This window comes from Cyprinus carpio, chromosome B22, assembly GCF_018340385.1.
Source record: "Cyprinus carpio isolate SPL01 chromosome B22, ASM1834038v1, whole genome shotgun sequence".
In the NCBI taxonomy this organism is placed as follows: domain Eukaryota; kingdom Metazoa; phylum Chordata; class Actinopteri; order Cypriniformes; family Cyprinidae; genus Cyprinus; species Cyprinus carpio.
This window is the reverse complement of record NC_056618.1, coordinates 10317786-10343065: the sequence shown is the minus strand read 5'-3', so window position 1 is coordinate 10343065 and position 25280 is coordinate 10317786. Positions and strand designations below refer to the sequence as shown.

The 25280-nt window shown below is 37.1% G+C and overlaps 1 long non-coding RNA gene across 1 annotated transcript in view; it reads left to right on the top strand.

Moving 5' to 3' along the window:
* The first annotated feature begins 21353 nt into the window (after positions 1–21353).
* The window catches only part of LOC122141371, a 41802-nt gene continuing 37875 nt past the window's right edge, over positions 21354–25280 (top strand). The window contains exon 1 of the long non-coding RNA XR_006157760.1: positions 21354–21406. This is a non-coding gene — a long non-coding RNA (uncharacterized LOC122141371). The remainder of the gene's footprint in view (positions 21407–25280) is intronic.

Sequence of the window (25280 nt, the reverse complement as noted above, 5' to 3'; positions counted from 1 at the left end):
TACACCGCGCCACTGCGACTTCCGGCTCAAACAGGAGAAAAAAATCTCCACCTCAGACTCGATCATTAAGCGGAGTGCAAAAAGCGCAAATTATGTGCCACACTCAGTTTCCCGTCGAACCAATATCAAAATCTGCACCCACCGACTTACCTTCCTGTAAAATCTAGTCGACGCCTTTCCAATCTCCAAAGCGCACCTTGTCACATTCCAAGCGGCGCTTCTCACACACTCAGTATCACGTTATATCATCAACAACTCTTTCTGCTGCTCAAATGAAAGAGTGCTTAACTCCGGCAATGTAAGCGTAGTGGCGTCCACTCAGCTCTGGCGGGGACGGCGAAAAACGGTCGCGCACTCAGAGTGCTTAAATCAGGCAATGCAGCTTCAATCAGGCACCCTAGATTTTCTTCTCAATATTTTAATAATCACACAGCGCATTCTCAATAATTAATTTAATTCTGTCTTTTTGACCTTTTTTGATTATAAGTTAGCTAATCGCGCAGCTAATTCTAATAATTGCTCTTTTGGTCATTCCCTCTAATAATTCCTCCGAGCGGAGACTGAGAAAACGCTTCAATTACATCGGTGGCCATAATTACCGTTAATCACGCTTACAAAACACTCGCTCAACAAATATTACACACCAAAAAACAACTTTTTTTTTTACCTGAAAATCAGAATTTATTTAAAGAAACTAAACCATCCGTTTAACCAAATAAACCCTAGTCTTCAGTTGGCCCAAGACCGGTACTTCGCGCACTAACTCCTCGTAAGTTTGGGAAGACGACCAATTGCCAGTCAGCCCCCAAACCTCGGATGTGCTCCTCGGTGACAACTGCTCTAAGCCCCGAGCCAACCAAAAATAACAAACAAAATAAAAACTACGTGCCCAAAGACACGCGTACTAAACCTACCGGAAGGTTTGTTCTTTCAAATGCTCCCAACAAATTACGTTATAGAACCTAACAAACTAATAGAAGCGTTCCAACTTTATCAATTTACAAATAGGCGTGGATAATATACAAATGTATTCAATTCAAACATCATACCTTTTATCCTCCTTCAAAGACATCCGTCTTTCAAACCAAAATCTCTCAGAGACAGAATCCATGTCACCCAATTTTTATCCCGGATTTAGCCCCCCAATTGTTACGTACCTTATTAGGGAGCAACAATGAAGGAGGAAAGCGGCTTCAGCGGCTACAATACTTTATTATTTTCAGTCTCCAAAGACTATCAAACTCTGCACCGCATCAACATCACAGTCCTGGCCAGGGATCAATATGACTGAAATGAGCGGCTCCAGGAAGCCCAACAGGAAGTCTCTTATCACTTCAGGGCACACCTGTGCAGGGCATCCCAATCCACCTGATTACCTCACAGCTCCGCTGGCCAGCACCTGTAGGGGAGTACATAGGGGGAGCACAAACACACACCAGACACAGCAGAGAAGATAATACAAAGTACAGCCGTGACACAGCACTTAATTAATCACTGAATTATCTCATTAACTTCACTGATTCAGTGTTATTCTAATAAGTGTTCATTTAAAACTGAGGATTTTGTTGTGGGGTTTAAAGGGTTAAAGATATAAGATGACGAAAAAACAGCATGAAACGTAAATTTGACAGCAATAAACTGTGGCAATTAATTTTACGGCAGCTTGAACTGTAGAAAAACAGTAACATGCTGGCAACCAGAGCTGCCAGTAGATTACCAAGCATCCGAGGGAAAACAGCAATATACTGTAAAAACGTAAGAGTCAGATTTACCAAACAAAACAAGTTTATTTCACTAAAATATTAGTAAATGTTCATAGAAAAAGGTTATGCAAAAGTCATACACTGATAAGGAGAGTAAATACTGAACTCAACTGTATTAATGTGTTTTTGCACAAGAGAGATCTTTTAGTTTAATCCTTTAGTTTGGCTTGTGATTCACCATTAAAAGGGAGGAGTAGAGCCTGTGTGCTTCAGTCAATGATGAGCCACAAACACTGATGTTCTGCTGCTTTATATAAAGACAGTAACTGTGGAGTTGTTGATTCAGTGACAATCTCTTTACTAAGCATTTTAGTACATAAATGTGTACTATTGCTAGTTAATGACATTCTACAAAGATTTGAGTAAAAGTTGTATTTTGTTTGATTACCCTTTAAATTTTTGCAATTTTATATTAAGAAGTATTTCTTTTTAGTGGACTCAAATGAAATAAGTTCACTGCACTAATACCATCTAAGCAGTAGTTGTTGTTTTTAGCTCGAATGGTTTGAAGCAATCGGTTTCGCAAATGAAACAAGTTACCACATGGTATAATACTTGATGTATACTGTAAAAATGAAGAGCTGTAAATTAATTGTAGAGAGCTGTAAATTAACAGTACAATGCTGGCAACCACAGCTGCCAGTAGATTACCGTTATTTTACAGAGCAATTTTTTACAGTGAGTTGACTTAATTTGCATGCCCATAAAATTTGTGTAAATATATTAATCCACATAACAAACAACTCTCACCATGCAAGAAAAATCTTTACAGATTTATGTGGGACAAGAAAATGCACAAAACACACAAGTAGCTTGTCAGCTCTTAACTGAAAATTTTAATTTACATTTTACATTTACATTTAATCATTTAGCAGACGCTTTTATCCAAAGGTGGGACAAGAAAATGCACAGAACAAAAGAAGCAATCAGATCAACAAGAGAATAAAAAAGGTCTACAAGTGCTATGACAAGTCTCAGTTAGTCTAGTGCAGAACACGTAGCCAGGGTTTTTTTTTTTTGGTTTTTTTTTGTTTTTTAAGAATATGATAGACAAGAAAAGAAAAGGTAAGTACTAGTATTAGTTGGTTAAGTGCAGGCGAAAAAGATGAGTCTTTAGATGTTTTTTGAAAATGAGTAAAGACTCGAATTGAGATCGGGAGGTCATTCCACCAGCTGGGCGCAGTCCAGGAAAAAGTCTGTGAGAGTGATTTTGAACCTCTTTGGGATGGCGACACAAGGCGTCGTTCACTTGCAGAGCACAAACTTCTGGAGGGCGACATAAGATTGAACTAATGAGCTTAGGTATGCTGGTGCCGTTGCCAGTGTGGTCAGCTCTTGTAGGCAAGCATCAGTACCTTGAATTTGATGCGAAGCGGCTACTGGTAGCCAGTGTAACCTGATGAGGAGAGGGAGTAACGCGTGAGCTGTTTTTGGCTCATTGAACACAACCCTCGCTGCTGCATTCTGGATCAGTTGCAGAGGCTTGATAGTACATGCAGGAAGGCCACAGAGGAGAGCATTACAATAGTCCAGTCTGGAGAGAACAAGAGCTTGGACAAGAAGTTGGGTGGCTTGCTCTGACAGGAAGGGTCTAATCTTCCTAATGTTGTATAAGGCAAATCTGCAGGACCGGGTCATTGTAGCAATATGGTCAGTGAAGCTTAACTGATGATCCATCACAACTCCTAGGTTTCTGGCTGTCCTGGAATGAGTTATGGTTGACGAACCCAGCTGTATAGAGAAGTTGTGATGAAACGATGGGTTAGCTGTACCTCCACCTCTCCCAGTCGTACGAGTGGTGTGGGAACGAGTGAAATTAGTGGAGAGGGCTGTGGTAGTGGCAGTGTCTTCAGGTTTGATCCAAGTCTCAGTCAGTGCCATGAGGCTGAGACCGGAATGAGTAGCAATAGAAGAAATTAAGTCTGCTTCGTTAACAGCAGACTGGCAGTTCTAGAGACCAACTGGAATAGAGAGCGTAGTAGTAGATGTCAGAGGGACAGGCCGTAGATTTGTTGGGCAGGCCTTCCTTCGACGTACATAGCGTGCTCTCCGTACTGTACTGGGTTTTTAGCTGTTTGCTGTACACCTTGACCTGACCTGTGCCTTTTTATTTATTTATTTATTTATTTATTTATTATTTTTTGCTTAGCTTAGCTCTCACTTTAATAGTTTATTTCATATTTTTTAAACATTATATATTTATTAGCCTACTTATTTATGAAATTGTATGAAAATACAGATGTTTAGATTATAATTCAGGTTTATTTTTTATTTTTACAAAATATAGATTTTAAAATGTCTCAATACATATAGCCTAGTGACCAGTGGTGGACAGTTATTTTTTATTTTTACAAAATGTTACTGTACTTAAGTACATTTTTCAAGTATCTGTACTTTACTGGAGTAGTTTTATTTTTGAGTAACTTTTACTCTTTTACTTCACTACATTCCAAAGCATAAGATCGTACTTTTTACTTCACTACATTTCATAAAACATATCGTTACTCCATATAATATATCACGTGCTCCGACACGCAGAAGCGGTGTCTGATGCATGAACGAACTGATTCTTTTCAATGAACCTTTTAAATTGGATCGCAAATCGTACCAAATGATTCATTCACGAATTAGATTGATCCGATTGCAGCTGTTCTCGAGTCGACAATTCACTGATTCAAATGAACAGTTTAGTGGGAGTCTCCAGTGAGCTGAATTCACAAAGAACAGGGAGATCTTGTGAGCGCGTGCGACTGATGCTGCTAACAGTAAGTTACTAATGTCGAATTTTAGGATTGAATATCAAAAAAAAAAAAAAAAAAAAAAAAAAAAAAATCAAGACCTGAAAATCATATTTAGGTCAAACCTGTCAGTTGTTTGTGAACTAAATCTGCTGTAAACAGTGATCTATTTAAGGCCACTGAAATGCTTGAATGCAGATACATGAATCAGTGTCTCTATGTTTTAGGTAAAAAAAAAAAAAAAAAAAAACGAAACTTTAAAATAACACAGATTAAATAAAATGACAATAATTATGCACGTTCAAATTCCTGCCGTAACGTTAACAGTTTTATTAAAATGCTACGCATTTAGCCCTATGTGATGTCTGTTTTTATATTGTTTATCAACAATATAAATTTGTATTAACTAGCTGAGTAAGTTAGACAGATATGAATGTCTATTCATAACCATACTGAAAATAAGTAAATATTGTTAGCTGATGCTAACTGTCTAGCTAACAAGCTTGCTGATGCTAAGTTGAGGTAATTTTTAAATATAAAGTCCAAATATTTTTATTCAACCTCCTAGATAGATTACATCTGAGGGAAAAGAAAGGCTGTGATGTTCAGAACATGGTCACTACAGTAATTATCAAAGTGGGAAGTGATGCCCTCTGGGGGCATGTGGCCAGGGGTGTTTTTACACCACAAGGTTTGAGAAGAAAAAAACCTTTATGAAAATACAATTATATTTTCCTTAAAATGTCCTTCCTAACTTCAGGCCTTATTCTCATGATATATATAACTGTGATGTCCTATAAAACAGCAAACTTTAAAACACTTTTTTCTTCCTGGTGAAGATCAGATGGTCAGATGTGTTTTCTCTCAGGTACATCACAGTGTAAGCTTCACAGTGAACATTACTACATCACTCTCGTCAGTGTAGTCCATGTCAACAACACAAATATATCTTGACTCCATATAGTGGTTATTTTGGGAAAATCCCAGGTATTTTGAGTAGTAGGATTATAAACAAATATGTGCTAATATAAAAATAAATTAAGTAGCCTATATAAAATTGCTAAATAAATATATCCATCAGTACTTTTTTACTTAAGTACATAAAACATCGAGTACTTTTGTACTTTCACTCGAGTAAAATTGAAAAAGGAGTACTTTTACTTTTACTGGAGTAATATTTGATTATACATATCTGTACTTTTACTCAAGTACTTGATTTGTGTACTTCGTCCACCACTGCTAGTGACTGCAGAAAAAAGTTAACCAAGCATTCATAAATTTGCAATAGGCAATTATTTATAATTTTATTGAAATATTTTAATGAAACATTGTACACATTTCTGAATATATAAATATCATATCTAAATATTCTTTTGGATACATTATAGAAGTCACTTTAATTATAGTATTCGGTCCCCACATGAAGCGAGAGTCAGTGGTCTGCTGCGTGAGGAAAGTGAGTCACCGGCTGCGGAAAGTGATTCGTTCGCTGCGTGAGGAAAGTGAGTCGTTTGCTGCGTGAGGAAAGTGAGTCGTTCGCTGCGTGAGGAAAGTGAGTCGTTCGATGCGTGAGGAAAATGAGTCATTCGCTGCATGAGGAAAGTGAGTCGTTCGCTGCGTGAGGTGAGTGTGTAACGTTATATTGATGCACCGCCGGCCTATCAGTGGTAAACTCAGTGGCTACTGGCAATTGTATAGTGAATTCCCGCGACAAGTCGGTAGCCTTATTTTTGGACCGGACCGCACGCCATACCACCCATGGACGCGGTTCTTGCAGCTCTAGACGGACCGCCTTGTAGCCAGAGATCCGTGCATCCTCTGTTTGCGTATCCTGTGCGCTTTCATCATTGGCGGAGCAGTCGGTCAATCCCACCTTTCCAGTAAATACGACTTGTGATTGGACTGTACGTTAGCAGACAGCAAAGCATTGGCCAAGAGCAGAAGGCTGAAGGCCCTCCCTCCAGGCTTTTTTTTTTAAGTTGCGAGGTTGCGAAGCTTCATTTTCGCTCAGTCTGAGTTTCAGAGTTTCAGAGCAGAGCTGCGTGACAACGCTGCCACAAATCAGGTGAGTCGCAAGCTCGCAACTGTGTGGGCGTATCTCCGCAAAGTGGGTGTTGTAAACTCGGCTCTGAAAAATAGTCTGCAATAGGAGTGCAAATGTGATGTAATGTAATAAGTTTAACCCTTTCGAACCTCAGTTTTCAGAGTTTCAAAACTTTTTTTCACCTATTCACACACCAGTTTTCAGATCACTATTTACAAGGTTTCAAATCTGGAAAACAAACTATACACTGGGAGAACAGTGACAAATTGAACTCTGAAAAATGATTGCACAACACCGTAAAAAAGAGTGTTGCACTTCTGAAGAAGGAAAACTCAAAAACAAAATTATGTTTGCAGAGATTTTTTTATTTTTTACCACTATGCAAGCCTGCAAAAATCTGTTTTCAGAGTTTCAAAACTTTTTTTCACACATACGCACGCCAGTTTTCAGATCACCATTTACAAGGTTTCAAACCTGGAAAACAAACTAATACAGTGGGAGAACACTGACAAATTTGAAACTCCTGAAAAATTCTTTGCGCAACATCATAAAAAAAATGTTGCAGTTCTGAAGAAGGAAATCTCAAAAACAACGTTTGCAGAGATTTTTTTTTTTTTTTTTTTTTTGCAAGCTTGCAAATCTTATTTTTCGATCTTGCAAAACTTTTTTTGTAAGATTTTGAGTTTTCGAACACTTATTTTCAACCTTTCAGAACTTTATTTTCAGTTTTGAATCATGGCAGGATATTAATCCCATAGAAATATCGGCATGAGCTTTGCCACTCTCAAAAAGCTGTCTTACTTACGTGTGCAAATTCTTCCAACACGGCCATTCTGTTCAAATCTACTCGGTCCGTGTACCTTCGTATAATTCGTTTTTTAATTTAATATTGAAATCTGAAAAATGAAAAAAACGGCACATTTTTCGTTTTTCATTCATTTAAACGAAACGAAAAATCAAGAATTTGGCTTCATTTTTTCGTTTTTACGTTCAGGGACAGAAAGCGAATACACAACTTGAATATTCGATCTCTACATGTGGGTGGGAATGAAACGCCCCTCTTCGCTGATTGGTCAACCAAACATTACGACATAATAAAAACATAATAAGAGTCCGGGTCCGTGTACTTTATGCGTCCATTCGCTTTTCGTTTTTTAACCATGACGGAAAAAATGAAAAAGCTAACGGTTATTGTATTTTTAAATGCTATGCTGAAAACCAAAATTGAAATTAGAACCGTACACACAAAATGCTGCCCTAAAACGTAAAAATATTGACTTCCTTTTCAGATTTTTTGTTAATGATTTTTTGCACTTTTAAAAAACATTTGAAAAATGCACAAATTAATATAGAAAAATTGTCGATTTTAACAAGTTTTCTTTGGCCAAATTTAGTGATGCTTCTCCCCGCACTTTCACATGAGAACTAGAGCCGCCTTTGGAACAATGCAAAGACTTGATACAGATATTATTTTAAAAAAATAGACATTGCAGAATCCTGGGAAATCTATCATCATAAAATTATATATTGGGATATAATTTTGTCATAACTTTGTGTGCTGTATGGGTTATTGGAGAGGACCCATGCATGGTCGCTCAATGCACGTTACAGTAGGCTACAATGTGTAGGCTACACATACCTTATACATTTTGACATATTTTTTGCCCTGTTCACTGATAGTGGCATTAAGCATAATGCCGCTGTTTAGGCCACAGGGCTCTAGACTCATTCTTCCCACTAGTCTCTGTTTTTTTTCGACTTTCTCAGTTGGTCGCAGGAGCACATCATTTGGTCGCAGGTTTTTTTTTTGTTGTTTTTTTTTTGCTACAGCATGGCATTAATCAATGCATGCTGATTAACTTTTATCATAGTTTATAGTTATATGGTAACGAGTGTTCAACATTCAACCCGTTCTTTTTCATCAGTATCATTTGTGATTTAAATTTTGTGAATGGGAATTCCTCTTTGCTGTGTTATAAGTCAGACTTTGGACGCTTTCACTTCCAATTAGCTGCATCTTTGTGTCACGCTTACAAGAAAAGATAATTGTCTGTTTTGCTTAGGCTATATCTATACACTTTTCATTTTTTAAGACTAAAACAAAGTTTGATTAATTGTTATACTTAATTAAAAAAAAGCACAACAACAATAAACTACTATAATATATATATATATATATATATATATATATATATATATATATATATATATAGATATATATATATATATATATAAGTTTCTATAATGACAAACGAGATAGCCTAACGTTTATTAAAACAAAAACTAGTAAGATGAGGCATGGCTCCACATGCTATTATATACACAGACTAATAAATTACAGAATGTTTAGCAAACAGCGAGGAATCAAATAAATAAAAAACAAACAACAACAAATAATAATAAAGAAAGCCTCCATGGCGTAACGTGAGGTAAACAGCAAAGATAACAAGCTTTTTGAAAACAAAAAGAAAGTGAAACTAAACTGGCTGTCGCTGACAGGACTTGCATGTTTTTTTTTTTTTTTTTTTTTTTTTTTTCACAAGAATACCAACATGTTCCCCTTCCTTCTGGTTTATGAAGCAGTCTTTTGATCCCTTTTGTTTTAGTGTGTGAAATCTGAAATCCACCGTCTTCCATCATTTCCCTTAATATTTGCGTCATTTTTGCCGAGCGTTGCTCGCACCTTCGCGCTCGTGCTGATGCTGCAAGTATAAACCATACCAGTCACTGAAAGCGCCTCTCTTCATGTGATCAGTGAAATCTGACTCCTGCTACAGTATGGAGCAGATGCTTTGGAGCAGGGCAGACCATGCACTAGCACAAATGCGACCACGTCAAATCTAAACTCGCACATTCTCAAAAAATTGTGAAAAATGCGACCATTTTGGTTGTAGTCTACATGCAGATGTTTGCAGCGTGCAGCTGTCACTAGTCCAACAGCATCATGAAAAACTAAATTTATTGAAATTCTGAATGAATTGGCCAAGAAAGCGTGCTCTGCGCTCCCTATAATAATTATAAAGCTGTCATTCATTTCAGTTTATCCCGATCACAAAAATCCGCTATAATCAATGAGGCTCGACCATAGGAGGGGTTTAGAGAGACTGAATCTTAGAACTGCTTCGAACAAATCGTTTGAGAATCGTTGGAAAATGAGGTGATATTAAATGCATATTCTGAGAAAACGAAAGGGTTGTTTGACCTTGCATGCATGTAAACCTATTGTAGAAGACTCCCAAAAATGGCATAATAGGGGCACTTTAAGATCATTTACATTTATGCATTTAGCATACAATTTTATCCAAAGCGACTTACAGTGCATTCAGGCTATACGGTTTTTATTTTTTATTAATTTTATTTTTATTTTTTACCAGTATGTGTACAGTATGTTTAAGATCATAAAAATATTGACGCTAAAAGTTTTTATAAAACAGTTATGGTAGCTACGTCAGTAGAGCGAGAGGGCGCTAGCGTCTGTATAGAGACGCTAAAAATGGTAGAAATTAAATTTAGCATTTATATACATTAAAAAACAAGCAAGCTTTATATCATTTTTACGATTTTTTTTATGAAATAGGAATTTTGAATAATGAAAATTAGTTTGTGTCTGCTTATTCTATTCATCAGTGTTTGAACCATTAAAGAAGAAACCACATTTTCCGTATTTCATTTCTGGGTTATATTATTTGATGACAACAATACATTTGGAAAACAAAATACAGCCATTTCTGCTTTTTTCTTTTAAACAAAAAAACAAGCTGCACCCTTTTTTAAATTTCATCTTTCATTCCGAAATAGAATAATGAATGAACGAAAAAGTACACGGACCGTGTATAAATATACATCACCTCTGAATGTGTCAAGTCATCAGGCATAGTAAGATTCTTTTTTCCTAAACCAGCTTGCAAAAGCTGCACCTCATCAGCTGGTGAAGGGGCTATGTCTGAATATTTGTTTAAAAAAAAAAAAACTGAAAACACAAAAGTTTTCCATAGTTTGTTAAGCTTCGCTCCTCTACTACAGCTGAGTAGCCGTCTCTTTGAACCACGATGAATGAATATGTTCATTGGGAACACAATGAACCTCAAATTAGCTCCTGATTACTACCACTTTTGAACCACGATGTGGTGGGGCATTCGAGGGCCGTGCCCCCTAGCGGTCATTGATGCCCCCTCCTACAGGCCATGGCGTGGCCCAACCAAAAAAAATCCCTTTTAGTTATTATTTTAATATTAAATGTTCAAACTGTAACTTAAAGTAAATAAAATAAAAATAATGGGGAAAATGCATAATTTTGGTTTGCTCATGGCACGTTACTAGGCTTCTCAAATCATGGTGAATGCTTATTGGTCGCCGAGTAAACTTGTTACATTTGATTTGCAGCGCGCGCGCAAAATCCATTTCAAGTTGAAGAACAGTTTGTCCGTATATATTATATAGACAGTTGTTAGCAGCTAATTAAAAAAAAAAAAAACAGGTGAATCGTTGATGAATGTTTGTGGGTTCTAACTGCATTTGTGTTTTATACTTGGCTACCTGTAAAGATATATGGGCTTATGTCATTTCTGCTTGGTGCGTGCATAAACTGTTGGGAGGTGTGTAACCCAGGTTAAAACCAAGTATTAGCATAAAGTAATAGCAGAAAAATACATTTATTTTTGTCCTTTATTTATTTTGTTTAGAAAATGAGTCCTTTAGAGTATTTAAAGTCCTTGAAACCCTAAGAAAAAACGGTGTTTAAAGAAATTATTTTATTTGTTGAAGCACACTTTGTATTTTCTGTATTTTATTTTTCCATTTCCTGTATTTTCTTTTTTCTTTTATCTATTTCTCAAGTTCTACAGAATTTGCATTCTACGCAAATCAAAAACTACAAAATCAGTTAAACCTTATACCCTGTGTGAGTTGCTCATTATTGTTGTGACATCCTTTATTCTCTGCAGGCGAATTTTAGTCTTCTGTTGGTCCATACGCAGACATTTGTGTGATGATGTCCAACTCGTTTTATTAAGAAAAAAAAAAGCCTTAAGTTTTCAGAAACATCTATACGAAAACACTTTTGTCTGATGGGGACATTTTTTTTGCCGGTTTTTCAAAGCTTCAAACTGATTCAGTGTTTTATTTTTTGTCGTCGTAATTTGTAAATTATTTAAGTATAAAAATATATAGCTATTCATTGTAGGCCAATTTTATGTTTTTTATTTAGCCTATATTATATTTATATTATTATTTTCTGTCCTGTTCTGTTGTTTAGGCTATCTGTTCTGGGCGGGTTTCCCCTCGATGTAGCTCTAGCATATCTTAGCTCTTAAAAAAGCGCTCTCTACGTGCAAGGTTATAAACGTTAGCCGCAATTCCTCGCGCGTTTCCCAAAATGTAGGCTACTGAACTCATAGAACGCGAGAATGAGTCGCTGTCCATTCGCTGGCGTGCTGAACTAGGCTATACTAAACCTTTTATTGAATCGTATTCTGAACGTTTAACCTAACAATCGTCATCTGTTGTGTATTAGGAATCAAGACAGGTATAAAAAAAAAAAAAAAAAAAAAAAAATTATATAATGACATTTTATATAGATAGATCATTGGAGCTAACATTATAGGGTAGAATGTCATTCTATATAGATCATTGGAACCGTATCCGGTCGGCAAAACAGCAAATTTCAGCGCTGTCTTCTGTTCCTCTTTTAGATAAAACCCCAAGTCTAAAGGCCCGTTCACACCAAGGACGATAACTATAAAGATAACGATAAAGATATAGTTCTAAAAATCGTTTTCAGTATTAAAGAAACAGCATAGTCCACACCACAACTATAACGATAAAGACAAAAGAAAAACGATATCGTTGGAATCACTTTCAAAACGTTTTTTTTTTCCAGCTGATGAACGATAAAAAAATTGACAGCCAATCAGAATCCATCCTGTTGTAACGCGCTGGGAATTTAAAGCGCCAGACGAAGCGCAGGCTTAGAATAAACAGAAGATATCGTTCGCTGGTGTGGACGCTAATATCGCATCTTTATAGTCATCGCTCTTTGTGTGAACGGGCCTTAAATCTTTCATTGTCATTCTATATAGATCTTTCAGATTTAGGTCTGGATTTCCATGCTACTATGATGCTGCCAATGCGTCAAAAAATATTTATCAAACGACAGTGCCCCCCCCGCCGATGATCCAATGCCCTCCAGTAGATCTGCTCTGACGCCGACTCTGTGTTCATTGGGAACACAATGAACCTCAAATTAGCTCCTGATTACTACCACTGCTCTAATTATAGTGTTAAAATGTATTATTACATGGCTCTGTGGAATACTTGATTCTGATTGGTGTAGTAGCTAATAACACAGGCTCATCCGGGTAACAGCAGTCGGCGCTATACTCTTGCTTGAACAATTTTTTTTCTTGTCGGAAGCTTTGCGTTTGTTTAGTTAATAAAATATTAAAACTCGATTCAAAATGGTGTACAATTGTTTAATTATGTCATCCTGGTATCGCGGACTCGCTCTCGTTTCATACAAACCCAGCTGCTGCCATTTTGCTACGATTGCTTTGTACGCTGTAATGGATTATAAGAGAACTAACAAACTAGTAAGGTTTTAAAACATTTTCGTCTTAATTCTTTTATTGGCTTAATTATTTTGTGGTGAAATTTTGTGTAATACGTGGTTTGACTGCACCGTTTCCCTTAAATGTCTGTTTAGTTTGAATTTGCTGCTTGCTCGCAACTGCTGTCTTCACGGAAGCTTTGTGTTCAAATAGTTAAACTCAAATCACTATTTCACGTCTAATTTACTTATGTGGCAAGTAGCCGAGTAATAAGCGGGATAATGTACATCCAGCCAGCTGTTCTCACAGAATAAACCCCTTCAGGCTGATACAAGACCTGATCACCCTGTCAGGGTTTATTCTGCGAGAACAACCAGCTGGATGTACACTATCCCTTACTTATAATAGGCTGTTTGTCATGACTGCAAAACTTAAACCTGGCTATCTCCTGGTCCACTGTTTGACTCTGCCCCGAGTGCTGACCCTGCCTTGTGCTGGTTTTTCTGAGAGACTGGTTTAAGGGGTCATATGATGCTGCTAAAAAGAACATTATTTTGTGTATTTGGTGTAATGAAATGTGTTTCTGTGGTTTAAGGTTAAAAAAACACATTACTTTCCACATACTGTACATTATAGTTTCTCCTCTATGCCCCGCCTTCTGAAAAGCATTGATTTTTACAAGGCTCATCACTCTGAAAAGTGAGGTGTGCTCTGATTGGCCAGCTATCCAGTGCGTTGTGATTGGCTGAATGCCTCAAGCGTGTGACGGAAATGTTACACCCCTTACCATACTGTGATGCCGTGTCCGGCCGGAGTGACGAGACATAAACATAAATCCCATTATAAACATGATATAAACATGATTTCTAGTCGTGTCCTCTTTTGGAAGGCTAAACAAAGTAGTTTCACTTTCTCAATGAAATAGCGTCACACACCCCGGCCTTGAGTGAGCGTAGACCGGAGGTCTAGAGTGAGACGGGGGCATTGTTTGGTGGTAGGAGGGGGGCGTCTTGGTGAGCGGTGGGGGGGTTGGGTTATAAGAGGGGGCGTGGCTTGGTCTTGCAGCGGCAGTATGTTTCTGACAAAGGGGTGTACCTTGGTCTTTCCACGGTGAAAGCCGATTCTGCAATCCACAGTGCAAAGTTGATGTTTTTCCTGAGAGAAGAGTGTGTATGATCTAGTGATGATGAAGCAGATATCGTCCTCTTTTGGAAGGCCAAACGAAGTAGTTTCGCTTTTACAGTGAAACACACAGCGTCTATACGACATGGCGGCGGCAACAACAACAATACTATAACAAGAATAAAAGGTACGCCTTCTTTCTTTGCGTGAACATCTGGAACATCTGGACGGCGTTATGCAAATCTTCCCACATAGTGATGTAGAGATGTGGGGGCATGTTAGAACGAGCCGTTTTAGGGGGGTGTGGTTGACTTAATGCAGCATCTGCACCAAGATTTCTGCCTTGCTGTAGAATAAAGACCAGTTTGATATCTGCACTACAATAACACGTCCTTGAATATAATGACTGTATAAAAGAGCAAACAATCAAACTACATGACATAACATCAGTGCATTGTAAACTTGTGAATGACAATAACCCACAACGAACTATTGCACACTGTACATGAATAAAACTTTTATCAATGTTATTGATTACTTTAGTACTTCTGGCAGCCTCCATGTCTCTCCTGAGAGTTCATCTTTACAGACTAAGAGATCTAATTAAAAGTCAAATATTATTTACATACTTAAAGGTGCAGTGTGGAAATTTTAGCCGCATCTAGCAGTGAATTGTGAATTGCAACCAACGGATCAGTCCCCCGCTATCCCCTCCCCTTTAGAGAAGCTACGGTGGCTGACGCAGGTAAAGATGTCATCGGTAAAGACAGCAGAGAGCAATGAGATTTCTTTACAAAGGTAAATTAAGGAATTATATTTACTTAATTATTAAACCGATGGTATTGCGAATATTAATGTACTTGTTTATCACTGTGTCAGTGTTTTATTCGCAAGAACAACCGAGTGATGAAACGCACTCTGTAGAGCAGTTTGTCTATTTAGGGCTACTGTAGAAACATGGTGGGGACTTCCATGTAAGGGACCCACGGTGTATGTAGATATATATTGCTCATTCTAAGGTAATAAAAACATAACAGTTCATTAAGTAAGGTCTTTATACACCTTTGAAAACATAGTTATGCATATTATATTGCATTTCTGTCAATAGATCGTAGTAAATATTACACAATGCACCTTTAATATAAACAAAGCACAAGTATTGCACAAAAAATAACAGACAGCTTTCCAATATTTGGACAATAAGTGACGGACTGTGTACTTCCAGGTCAGAGAGCAGCTGTCCATCAAAAGCTCACTAGCCAATCAGAGTAGATCATTGTTAAGCCCGGGCCCCACAAGAGATTCCAAAGAGGTTCGTGCCAAAACAGTAAACTAAAATCTGCGAACCGTAAGCGAAATCTGTGGCAATGCATGCAGAAACCACGATTTGCAAAAACTAATCTTTGAAAATCATTAACAAAGAATAAAGCATATTTGAAGAGCATGTTAAATTTGTGCATTCATTAGTTAATTTTTTCATTTTCATGTGGGGTTTTTATTTGTGTTTTTCTTCTTTTGTAATGGAATATTTTGGATAGTTTCTGGAAAAGTTACGTTCAGTTTATAAAGTTACATTAATTTTTATTGACACAAAAATAATTATATACATAATACAGCTTCAAATTAGAAATTTGATTGCATATCTTCTGCCACTGGCAGACAAAAAAAAAAAAAAAAAAAAAAAAAACAGCTGTGGTTAAACCAAGCGGCAACCTCCCGCTCTCTCTCATGAAGCCAACAAGGAAGTGACTTAAACTGCAATTCATTGACTGGCCCGTTACAGCAGAAAAAAACTTGTTTACAGCCTGGTTCAAAAAAATTATTTTGGTCTATATAGCTAATTTTGCCCTTCATGACAACTGTGAGGGGAGTGATTTTTTTTATAACTCATCCGCTTAAATGATATTAAGCCTTAAAGTTCTGCATAATTAAGGGCGTGGCCACTTGAGTGACAGGTGGATTGCCGCTGCTGACACCACCGTCGAGCTAGGTGGGCTTGGCTTCAGCAACCAGCTCCCGCTTTTTGCCCATTTTCGATTATCTGGGAGTGACACACGGTAACCCGCTGCCAAGATGACGACCGCTGCCTCTGCCCACTTTGAGCTTCAAAAACGCTCTTCGAAAGCCTACAGGTGACGTCATGGACACTACGTCCATGTTTTTATAAGGTCAATGGGTTAAACACGATAAAACGAGCGGACTGGACAGAAACAAACTTCAAAAAGGCTCGCGTTTGCAGCGCACACTTCTTATTAGAAAAGGTTCAATAAAGTATTGTCTTTTGTTGTTATGGACGCATCTATAGATTTCTTGCCATACTGTATGTTTCTTGGATCTCACGACTATGTCGTGTATGAAATAATGTCTGTGTGCATGTGTGTAAAACAACAACCTGACGATTTATATATAATCATATGTATGCCTGCTGAAATTGAAATGTATATACATCATCATGACTAGATAGACATGGTGAGTTTGTCTTTACTACACGTTAGATGTGATCCACCTCACAGTAAGAATCCTGTCAGATCGTCCATTCTTTGAGTGAGGATGTAATGTTACAGGTCAGCCGATCTGGTTTTGTGGTTAAAGTTAACCTTTTCAACATGTTTCTGTGTTGTTGTTGCTCAGCAATGTTATGGATGCGATGTCTGGGGGTTTGGCAAAAGTAGAGTGGGACGGTGGGCGGTGCTTGGGATGATGACTGAAGGTGGTGACTTTGTAGTTCTGACAACTTTTTACGGAAGTCACAAAGGTTCATGAAAAATCACAGCTACTTTATGCAGGCTGTGTGCATTTTACTGTGGACTGACTGTCTTGAAACTTATATGGAATTTAAATAGCCCCAGACCTCAGTTATAGTGAAAAAAGCCAGGAAATTTCATTTTTGACAATATGGGACCTTTAAGGCATGAGAAAATTATTTTTTACAAGAAAAAACATTTAAATATGTCATTTTGATGATCAAAGATTAGTTTTAAAGGATACAATTTTTGACTACAGGGGGACTTTAATCCAAACAAAACAAAACAAAACTCCTTTACACAACACAACACTAATTTTGCATTCACACTAATGAAAACACAGCTCTTAGTAATTCAGTTTAAAATAAAATGAAAAAGACACAGCATTTAGGTTGCAATCACTACTTGCTGGCATTATGTCTTTCTATTGCCGCAATAAGTCAACCAATCAGTGTTTGAGTTCAAGTTCAAGTTAATTTATTTATGAAGCACATTTAAAAACAGCCACAAGACTGACCAAAGTGCTGTACATAAAAATCAAACCATAAACACATAAAACAGAAATAATAAAACATTTGAATTTAAAGACCAAAAGGAATGACAGATGAGCATTCTGAAGACAGAGTAATAATCAAGATCACAATACAGTGTAATGAGAATATTAGTAGGCCAGATCGAACAAGTGTGTTTTTAAAAGTGACTTGAAAACGGATAGGGAAGGTGCCACTCTAAGCTAATCACCAGACTGTTCCATAACCGTGGCCCAACCACAGAAAAAGCTTGATGCCCTCTATGTTTAAGTCTTCTAGTAGGAGTATAAAAATGCAGTAGCTCTGAGAGATACCTAGAGACTTGGTTATGTAAAGATTTATACACCACTAAGAGAACTTTAAAATCGATTCTAAATTGAATAGGCAGCCAATGGAGGGCCCTCAGTATAGGAGTGATATGGTCACATTTGCAAATATTTTGAAGAAATCTAGCAGCAGTGATTTGGACCAATTGTAGGCGAGAAATTTGTGACTTTGAAATACCGCAATACAGTGAGTTGCAGTAATCTAAGCATGAAGTAATAAAAGTGTGGACAGCCATCTCTAACGTTGTAACATTTAAAAAGATTTGATTTTATACAACAAGCAGAGTTGGTAAAAACTGGAACCAATTACAGAAGAGATATGTTTATCCAATTTTAATGACTCATCAAAATGCATGCCCAGATTTCACATGAGCTGTAGCCCCACCTACTTTGAGCTGCCCTGCCCACTTGTAGCTGTTCCTGACTTGCGTACTCGAGAAAGCACAGCTGATATCTGTTTCGATGCTGTGAAAAATGAGTATTGAAACTTTTTCAAATATTCAGAATCTACATGTATTGAAAAATTAATATGTATGACACTAGTAGCTTGTATATTTAAGAGATATATTTTAAATCTTGAACTGAATTCCTACTCAGGATGGTATGATCTCTTTTTTAAAAAACAGATAATGTAAAAACCAGCAACAGAGATGTGATCATTGGGGACAGGTGGAAATGGTGGATAGGATCATAAAATCACGAAACATCCAAAGTCATGTGGACTTTTTGAACATGCATGACTCAAGACTCGAGAAGAGATCACAAATCCACATCAACTGTTCTTTGGGACTAGATCTGATGTTAATGTACCACTTCAAAAGTAAAATTATATCCCACTTGATTGCCCACTCATTTAGGAGGACAACAACGTTATTTTATATTTAGGGAGAAATGAAATCTCTCAACAATAGAACTGAATGAATCAATGCACTCTTGAAGAAGATTTTTTTGTTTGTTTGTTTGCGAAATTCTAATATCAGTACAGCATGATTAAGACAATGGCACAGCCCAAAGAAAAAAAAAGTTGCTGCTGCATAACTAGACTACAGCTTCAACATGCTACACGCATGCTCACTCAGCCGAGACACAGAGACAGAAGTAGATGGTGATTTTTCCTACATGACTTTACTACAGACCACAACGCTCTCAGATTATCTTTTTAAACTCCAATTCAAACCCCAGAGCTGCTGGAAGAAAATGTTTAAAGAAAATACACTTGTTCTTTTCTGTCTGTGCTTTTGTCATCTGGTTGGTAAGTTACACACATTTTTTAGTTTGTTTGTTACGGTAGCAGTTAGTACAGGTCAATATAACACTGTTTAAATCAGTCAGAAGATTTGATCTTGCTTTTATTCCCAGATATAACTATAAGATATAATCTGTGTTCAAGTTTAATCAACATTATTCACTATTTATCAATTATAATTATTCAGATTTGTTTCACTGTCCTTTTAAGATAGGATACCAAACAGAACCTCTGTACATTCAGTCAGTTATTCCCAGTTGAAGGTGTTTATATTTTTCCATTAAGATACTATTTGTGTAGAACAAGAACGTTCAGTTTCACCATCAATAAATTAAAAATGAGATTTACAATTTTCTATTTACTAGCTCAGAACACAATGCCAAAAGTTAAAATGTAAAATATATGAAGAACTGTGAATTCAAGTATCTCTATTTTGCACCCAGTCTTATATTTTAAACACTTCTATTTCTGTCTTTCTAACTTTCCAAAGTTTGTAACCACTTCAAAACTATGGCTAATTTCAGTTAAACCTTTATTAAACTTAACTGTAATATATGTGACTGAGATATTGTTTGTGTTTGTTCTTCAGGTGTGTTTGCTGATACAGACACAGTGAAGTCAGTGTCAGTGAAGGAGGGAGATTCTGTCACTCTACAGATTAATGTCACTGAAATACAGACAGATGATATGATTGAGTGGAAATTCGGAACTAACAATTTTCTTATAGCTAAAATTAATGGAAAGACCAGTAAGATATTTGATGGTCCTGATGGGAGATTCAGAGACAGACTGAAGCTGGATCATCAGACTGGATCTCTGATCATCACAAACACCACAATCACAGACTCTGGACTTTATGAACTGAAGATCAGCAGTACCAGCAGCTCAGGGACCAAACACAGATTCAATGTTACTGTGAATGGTGAGTAGAGTATTACAGCTCACTCTATTATATTCTACAGATTTGGTAGATTTATTAAAATTATTCTTCTTAATATTGCAAAAAATATTTATGTTTTATGTTTTGGTGATTTTTTTTTCAAACTCTTTTACACATTTCTTTATGACACTGTAATTTCATGTCAAATGCCTGATAATGAAATAGGCCTCTTACTTCTGGTAGCAAATGTGACTTTTTCATACTGTTTTAATTTTCTACATCATGAAGCTCACTCCTAATGAATATGTCTTGCAAGCATGGTCAGGTGCAAATATGATGAACCATCTCCACAAAAAAAGAGTTTTGTATGCATCTCCTCCACTGACTTCAATTCAAACAGAAATGCATTTGGTCAGTCAGTTCACCTGGGAAAGTCTCTGGTTTGAATAGATGCTTAAAAGTTTTATCACATGACGAATCAAATTGTGCTTGATTACTTGACATACACTATGAAACGTCAATTAAATACTGTCTCCATAGTAACAAATTTTTTGCCTCCATGTCCACTGATGCCCAGTAGATGAAGTGATAAGAACAGGACAGTCTATATTTGTACACACTAACAAGTAATTATTAGTTGTTGTTTGTTCAAGAAAGATTCTTTCTTTATTTTTTGTCTGTATATTTTTTGGTCTTTGTTGGTATATTTTTATGCTATATTTGAGAGTTTTATTGCCTAATTATTTTATTCTATGTATTGTGTCATACATGACTATTTGACAGGTTGCTTGCTATTCACATTTACCAGAGCCGAAACCAAGCATTTCATTCTGATTATCAAGAGACAGGGTGGAAAGTGTATAATGAAATTATTAATTAAATAATGAGTTTATCATCACAATAAGCTCGTCCTGAATGACATCGCAATACACTTTTAGTGCTTTGGTTTCATAGTGTTTGTTACAGATTTACTATTTTCTCCTATTCATTTACTCACAATAACGACTGTCTCTCTTAAGATGCTACAACACCAGTTGTCTTCATCAACCCTTACTTCAAATCCTAGTTCAGGTCCTCATTCAGGTTCCCCTGCATATCCTTCTTCAGGTTCTTCAGATAGTCCAGACAGATTTCCGATATTGCTGATCTCTGCTGCTGCTGCTGGATCTCTGTTGCTTCTTGTTGCTGTCGGGATTATCTGCATCTACAGGAAACAAAGAACAACTGATCAACATGGCAAGTATTACCTACTGCTGAAACATCTGTAAAATTATACTTCATATTATAATGAATCATTTTATCATTTGATAATACACCTTAAATAATGTTTCTTGTATGATGAAAATAGATTTTGTGATTACTTGTTGATTTAATGCATGTTGTTATTATTATTATTTTTTAAATAGTTGAGACCTGTGAAGAGGTAATCACTTACGCTGATCCAACATTCTACAAAAGAAAAGCACAGGTAAGATTGTGTCATCTGTGTCATTTTCAGAAGAGTCATATTTAGATGTGTTTAGTTTTTTTTCAGTATAAATGCTAATGAGTATGCTTCCCAATAAAACTACTAGTTTTATTGGGGATTACTAAAAAACAGGTAACGTAGTGTAGTCATATTTGTGTGTGTTTAGCGCAATGTAACAGCTTGAGTTTGTCTACACTGGACAAAACAAGGCAACTGTTCAAAATCCAGTAGAGTAGTGCAAATGCTTAGAGTATGTCATAAATAGAAGGTTTAGTGTCAGGGATTTGTTGTGTCACACTGCATCAAGTGTAGACTAGAGCTGTAGTCAAGTCCAGCTTTGTCGAGTCCAAGTCAAGTCCAAGTCCAAAAGTTTCGAGTCCAAGTCAAGACCGAGTCCAAAATGAGAGAAAAAAGGATCCTCTTCAAGACCACATACTTAACTAATGTATGTGATGCGAGAGACAGCATATTTCCTATTCTAAGAAAATAATTTTACATTATTATTTGTAATGATCAAAAAGCATGTGCAAAGTAACAACTCTATAATACAGGGGTCTCCAAACTAGATCCTGGAGGGCCAATGCCCAGCAGAGCTTAGCTCCAACTGGCCTTAACACTATCTGGAAGTTTCTAGTGTGTCTAGTAAGAGCTTGATTAGCTGGTTCAAGTGTGTTTAATTAGGGTTGGAGCTAAACTCTAAAGGACACTGGCCCTCTAGGACCAAGTTTGGAGCTGTAGGGTCAAATTATTTTTATATACTTTATTTACATTTTATTTACTTTATAATGCTGCTGTTGCTGACATTATGACTGTGGTCAAAAATTAAAATGACTGATGCCCCTACGCGAAGCACACACAACGCAAAGCTCGGGATATGACAAATGCGCGCAGTTAAGGCTAGAAGGGATACGTTTGGCTCTACTGGGCATGCGCACATAAATACAGAATTTTTTTTTTTTTTAATTTTTGTCATACTGTACTAGGGCTTGCATAGACTAGTCGAAGCTTCGTCGGAAAACAATCGACTACTCCGAGCATGTATTAACCATAATGCATACAAAGAGTTTGCAAGTACGTGAATTTTATTTTGGAGCTGTTACTTTCTATGACCTTATCTATGTTGCATGTAAAAATAAAATATGTAATGTAATAATTAGGGGTGTGCCTGAAGCCGAATACCTTATACGGAATAGCACGGATAATGGCTTCAAAAACGAATAACGGACAAGGAATAATTTTGCCTGAATATCTCGTAACTCGGCTGGCACAGTCTGGTGTTTGCTAGATAACAGTTGAGCCAGGGGATCAGCGCAATAGTATACACAGACCTCTAAAGTCACGAGTGTGAAGTGAATGAATGTAAACTTTATGAATGAAAACAGCGCAAATCAAACACCGCATTGCTGTTGTCTCTCCGTGCATCTCTCAGAAATCAAAGCTTTGCAAGAGTAATGTCACCTATAATAATACACGTTATATTATTTGTATATATTTAAAAGGCAATGATTTAAACCTTAGGCTACGATATGATACGAATGAATGGAATAAGCACAGCGCGCTGACAAATATAAAAAGTGTATGTGTACGTGGTTTGTGTATGAATGTAGATAAGAATGTTGTTGTTGTTGTAGATACAAATACTGGGTGTTACATGAAAATTTATATATGTAATGTCATAATTATAAAGTTTTGCAAATTTACATATGTAATTGTTGCATAAGGCTATAAATTAATAAGCGTTTATTGAAAAAAAAAAAACTATTTAATGTGTTTTCATTTACAATAGAATGAACCACGAGTAGTCGAGTAACTCAAGTATTTTTTAAATAAAAAATCGACTAGTAGAAATCAGTAGTCTTGCAACATTAATTAGTATTTCATAATTGTAAAGGGTAAGTTTAAGGCTACCTAGGTGTAGACGTAAATAAAACACAATCTAAGGTAGAACATTAAATTAGAAACATCTAAACTTTTCAGAACGCAGCAAGTGCGCCTTTGGTAATGCAGATAGTTAGGCTTGGTTGTGGAAATAGTTGATCTTAGATGTAGAAGGATATGATTTTTGATGTGAATTTATTAGCAGAGCTACTGCAAGGGATTTTTAGTGCTGAAATCCATTTATTCTTTGCTGAAACTTCTGTGTCTTCATGGAGAGCAGGTCATGGTTGCTTAGCAATGGCAGACGCCACTGGAGCGCAAGCATAGAGCGCAGGCTACAGAGTGCTTTGGAAAAAAAGGAGAAAGCGGCCGCCTAGCGGTTTCCATGCGTTTTCAGTCGCGACATGCAAATGTGGTTTTGTTTTGAAGGAGAATTTTTTTTAAATTTTTTTTTTGCTGGACTCGGTCGAGACCAACGAGACCATTTCATTTAGTCCAATGGCCAAGTCCGAGGCGTGACAAGTCCGAGTGCAAACACCAACGAACGAGTCCGAGACAAGTCCGAGACGTGACAAGCTTGAGTCCGGACTCGAGTCCAAGTCCGGACTCGAGTACTACAGCCCTAGTGTAGACAGAATCACTAGTTATAATGGGTTTTATTCATAAGCATAGCTTGACATTTGAGCTTGGAGGGCCAAACTGAGCAGTCGCTCCAAGTCCGGAACATTTTAGTATGTTTGACAATACGATTTCAAAGTAGGCTTTTATTAAACAAGTGTGTTAATCAAACACTGCTTTAAAACTATATCTGCAGGGCTCCAAACTGCAAATAAAACGGTCACATTTGCGACCAAAAATATTAATTTGCAAGTGAAGTTTTTGCTTAGGTCGCTACTGGTGACTACCCACCGAAAGCTTCTCAGGATTTAAATGGCAAAAAATTTCTCAGGTGGCTGATTTGGTTCATTCTAGCAGCGGCCCGTCTGTGATAAAACAAGCTCGGGCCAAAGGTTAATACACACAATTACACCGAGTGTGGATCTGCCACATGTATGACAGGTTTCAGCAGAGATCATAGAGAAAATAGAGAAAAAGCCGTGTCAGCCAGAAGTGTTTTGTAGAGTCAGAATCAGAATCAGAATGAGCTTTATTGCCATGTATAAAAATCAGGCGATTGTGTGTATGTTTCAAATTTCAATATTTTATTCAGAATACAACATAGATGATATATCAAATGTTTAAACTGAGAAAATGTATCATTTTAAGGGAAAAAATAAGTTGATTTTAAATTTCATGGCATCAACACATCTCAAAAAGGTTGGGACAAGGCCATGTTTACCACTGTGTGGCATCCCTCTTCTTTTTATAACAGTCTGCAAACGCCTGGGGGACTGAGGAGACAAGTTGCTCAAGTTTAGGAATAGAATGTTGTCCCATTCTTGTCTAATACAGGCTTCTAGTTGCTCAACTGTCTTAGGTCTTCTTTGTCGATCTTCCTCTTTATGATGCTTCCAAATGTTTTCTATGGGTGAAAGATCTGACTGCAGGCTGGCCATTTCAGTACCCGGATCCTTCTTCTACGCAGCCATGATGTTGTAATTGATGCAGTATGTGGTCTGGCATTGTCATGTTGGAAAATGCAAGGTCTTCCCTGAAAGAGAGACACGCCTGGATGGGAGCATATGTTGTTCTAGAACTTGATTTACCTTTCAGCATTGATGGTGCCTTTCCAGATGTGTAAGCTGCCCATGCCACACGCACTCATGCAACCCCATACCATCAGAGATGCAGGCTTCTGAACTGAGCTGACTGATAACAACTTGGGTTGTCCTTGTCCTCTTTAGTCCGATGACATGGCGCCCCAGTTTTCCAAAAAAAGAACTTCAAATTTTGATTCGCCTGACCACAGGACAGTTTTCCACTTTGCCACAGTCCATTTTAAATGAGCCTTGGCCCAGAGAAACGCCTGCGCTTCTGGATCATGTTTAGATATGGC